Genomic DNA, 4,612 nt, shown 5'->3' on the forward strand with positions numbered 1-4,612 from the left:
ATAACAAAGTGGTATGCAGCTGAGATAGGCTCCAGCACACCGAACGGGACAAGCGGTAGGAAATGGATGGGTTAGGAATATTAAAATAATGCATTTGATATAATGACCTAATTAGTGTTAATCTCTTTACGTGTGACCTGTTCTAACACAACTTAGTTTACGTCGTTGCCACAAGTGTTTTCACAATAGAAAGACGACGCGTTATTACAATGCGTTGCCCCGCTAGAATCTAAAGAGGTGATGTTCCATTTTTCTTATTATTTGCATGTTTGTTTGTTTTTTGTTTCATTTTGGACGTGAGTTCATTCTAACGCAAGGACTTTGAAAAAGCCTGACTTTTAAGGCGACCGTGAACGCACCATCTCTCCTGAGCGAAGATGGGAACTTTCACCACCGAGCGAGATGATGACATTTCAAGAACGAAAGAAATCTCCGTTTCTCCGCCAAAACATTCCTACTGGTTCGACTTGTGGCTCTTCGTTGTCTTCGACGTCGTGTTTTTCTTGGTCATGTATTTCATAGTGCCATAACACGGTATGTGGAAGGACGAACTTTCTTCTTTCGCGAGCCGGAGGGCGGCTACGGAAGTTGCTAACTGTTAGCTCGAATTGATGGTTCTGTAAAACAACCACAAATATTATATTACGAATATTTTTATTTGGTGTGCTAATTCAAACCACCAACAGCGAGTAGAAGTGCTTTTGAATACAAGTTTAAAAAGTAATAATTTTCGAGCTAAATTCCTATAGATGTCATAGTGTAAATGCTAGTAGACTTAAGTATTCATTAAGTACCACCATGATGACAACATTAAGATTAAACTAGTGTAGTAGACCTAAGTATTCATTAAGTACCCCCATAATGACAACATCAAAATACTGTAGTGTAGTACAGTGGTTCTCAAATGGGGGTAAGCGTACCACTGGGGGTACTTGAAGGTCTGCCAAGGGGTACGTGAGGTTTTTAAAAAATATTCTAAAAATATCAACAATTCAAAAATCCTTTATAAATATATCTAATGAATAATACTTCAACAAAGTATGAATGTAAGTTCATAAACTGTGAAGAAAAATGCGACAATGCAATATTCAGTGTTGATGTTGTACGCACAATACCCATAGCGTGCAATTTGCAAAATGCGGAACCGCATTTTGCAAATTTAATGTCAAATCAAAACAAATCAAATGTTTATTGAATTCATTACTATACAGTAGTGGTTCTTAACCTTGTTGGAGGTACGGAACCCCACCGTTTTCATAAGCCCATTCACCGAACCCCTCTAGTACAAAATAAAATGTATTTTTTTTCAAATTCAAGTAAAAAGTTATATGATTTTTACTGGTGCACAAAATGAACTGTGCGTGAACCACAACAAATTACACACCTGCAAATCAGATGGAAAAAATAGAGAGAACATTGTTTGGAGGTATCCATAATACGCCAATAGGAAGAAGTTTTTATTTACACGATGAGTTGGGTGTATCTTGACCTCCGCAAAGGAGGCTCCGCCGAACCCCTGAGACCGACTCGCCGAACCCCTAGGGTTCGATCGAACCCTAGTTAAGAACCACTGCTATACAGTGTACATCCACGACTAAACTACTACCAAGTGTGGATTCAGGCCGGGTGGCCTATTTCAAGTTCCAGGTAACCCTACATTATTATATTTTATAAATAGTAAACCAAGTTGTGGTAGTAGTTTAGTCAGTAGTTCTGTCGTGGATGTACACTGTATAGTGATGAATCAAATAAACATTTGATTTGATTTGACATTAAATTTGCAAAATGCGCGCCATTGAAATTGTGCTTACAACATTGACAGCTAGATTTTTTGTGGACATGTTCCATAAATATTGATGTTAAAGATTTCTGTTTTTGTGAAGAAATGTTTAGAATTAAATTCATGAATCCAGACGGATCTCTATTACAATCCCCAAAGAGGGCACTTTAAGTTGATGATTACTTCTATGTGTAGAAATCTTTATTTATAATTGAATCAATTGTTTATTTTTCAACAAGTTTTTAGTTGTTTTTATATCTTTTTTTCCAAATAGTTCAAGAAAGACCACTACAAATTAGCAATATTTTGCACTGTTATACAATTTAATTAATCGGAAACTGATGACATAGTACTGTATTTTACTTCTTTATCTCTTTTTTTCAACCAAACATGCTTTGCTCTGATTAGGGGGTACTTCAATTAGAAAGATGTTCACAAGGGGTGCATCACTGAAAAAAGGTTGAGAACCACTGGTGTAGTAGACCTAAGTATTCATTAAGTACCACCATAATGACAACATTAAAATACAATAGTATAGTAGACCTAAGTATTCATTAAGTATCACCATAATGACATTAAAATTAAACTAGTGTAGTAGACCTAAGTATTCATTAAGCACCACAATAATGACAACATTAAAATACAGTAGTGAAGTAGGCCTAAGTATTCATCAAGTGCCATTATAATGACCAACATTAAAATACAGTGGCGTAGTAGACCTAAGTATTCATCAAGTACCACCAAGATGACATCATTAAAATACAGTAGTGTAGTAGACCTAAGTATTCATCCAGTACCACCATAATGACAACATGAAAATACAGTAGCGTAGTAGACCTAAGTACTCATTAAGTACCACCATGATGACATTAAAATACAGTAGTGTAGTAGACCTAAGTATTCATTAAGTACCACCATAATGACCAACATTAAAATACAGTAGTGTAGTAGACCTAAGTATTCATTAAGTACCACAATAATGGCATTAAAATACAGTAGTGTAGTAGACATAAGTATTAAAATACCACCATAATGCCAACATTAAATACAGTAGCGTGGTAGACCTTAAGAGCAAGGCAGAGGTTGTAGCTGAGATAGGCGCCAGCGCCCCCCGTGACCCCAAAAGGGAATAAGCGGTAGAAAATGGATGGATGGTTTTATTTACAATTATATTTAATATTTGTGGCCATTATTAACATGAAATACAATGCACAAAGGTCACCAACAATGATACTATTACATATTTGCAGACTTCACCACTAGATGGTGCCACACTTTGAGGGTGACTGCTATACAGTATTCTGGCATTAACAAAACACTGCCTTGATTTTAGACAGAAGTGTTTCTGCATGGAGTTTAATTTGTGTCCTTATTACGAAAGCCTTGTTTGACACTATATTTTTTTTTTTACATGAAGACACGCTGACAATTTCATTGAATACAACATTTGTCTGCAAAATGTGTAATTAAAATAGTCTTTTAAAATTCAATGTGTAGAAATGTTCTTCATTTTACACAGAATATTTTACATATGCTTGTTTCACTCATTGTATTTTCAAACAAATTCTGAAAAAAAGATTCACACAATTAAATTGTCAGCACAATTTGATAAAAATAAAAAAGTTACTTCACAAAATTCAAGATAAAGTTAGTGTGGAATAAATCTGGTGAAGAGACCCAACTGAAGGTCCATGATTGTGTTTCAGGCGGGCCCTCAAAATGGAGAATGCAGACCTGGAAGCATCCTGATGGAGATGTTAACCTCGCTTCGACTGAATTTAACACTACTTGGGACGTTAGTGTGCAACATTCCAAATGTTCAAAAATGGAAATGTGCATTTTGCACAATTATGACCTGAACCACAAAACTCCTCACATTTTTCGACGATTACGACATGCTATCAGGATGATATTTATTATAATACATATATACTCTGGGTGATATTTACAATAACCTTTATTATTAGAATGTTATTGAACATGCCAAATGATGACTCTTACCCTGAGAAAAACAGTGTTTGTAAACGCTGGCTTTATTTTTGTCTCCATCAACAACAGAATGCCATGAAATGTGAAGTCCAGCAAGGCGTTTTGATGGAATTTGCACACGGTGAAACTCGCTTTACACACCTTGAAAAAAATAAAGTTACTGTAATCTACGCACAGTTTGTGCAAATGTGTTCCTAGCCCCTTCCTGCTCCATCACTTAAAGTTATGGCAAATTGACCCAAATATTCACACTGTCCTTAGTGGCACTATTGTAATTGGATTGAACTTTGTCAGGAAGTTGTATCATTTTATTTTAATGATGTTAACTTTTGCACTGAAAACAACTACTGCACAGTTTTTTTCTAATCAATGAGTTTTAGTTAATCACATTCAATTAAAGGTTGATTGCAAAGTTTAGCGTTGGTTTCCCCTTAAATAATAAGGTACAGCTGCGCGACCGTGTTGTCAACAACGTTAGGAAGAAAGTATTTATTTTTATCTATTTATTTATTTATTTTTTTAATTTTATAAACCGGTACAATCCTGTGACCATGTTGTCAAAGATGGTAGGAAGAAAGTATTTTTTTTTTAATTGATTGTTTTAATTTTATAAACCTTTATTTATAAATTGTGACAATTGAGACATAATAATAATCCAAATAAGTCCAAAAACAGTACAAAAAAGCGCCACGGGGTTGTAAACTCAATAATGTAACTATAGCATAGCTCGGTTGGTAGAGTGGCCGTGCCAGCAACTTGAGGGTTGCTGGTTCGATTCCAACTTCCGCCATCCTAGTCACTGCCGTTGTGTCCTTGGGCAAGATACTTTACCCACCTGCTCCC

The 4,612-nt window shown here is 35.5% G+C and overlaps 1 long non-coding RNA gene across 1 annotated transcript; it reads left to right on the top strand.

The window, feature by feature from the left end:
* Nucleotides 1–65: 65 nt before the first annotated feature.
* On the top strand, nucleotides 66–3,939 carry LOC133560938 (uncharacterized). The gene is made up of 2 exons (XR_009808544.1): nucleotides 66–534; nucleotides 3,487–3,939. It is a non-coding gene; the product is annotated as an uncharacterized LOC133560938 (long non-coding RNA).
* The last annotated feature ends 673 nt before the right edge of the window (nucleotides 3,940–4,612 follow it).

This window comes from Nerophis ophidion, linkage group LG10 (assembly GCF_033978795.1).
Source record: "Nerophis ophidion isolate RoL-2023_Sa linkage group LG10, RoL_Noph_v1.0, whole genome shotgun sequence".
NCBI lineage: Eukaryota > Metazoa > Chordata > Actinopteri > Syngnathiformes > Syngnathidae > Nerophis > Nerophis ophidion.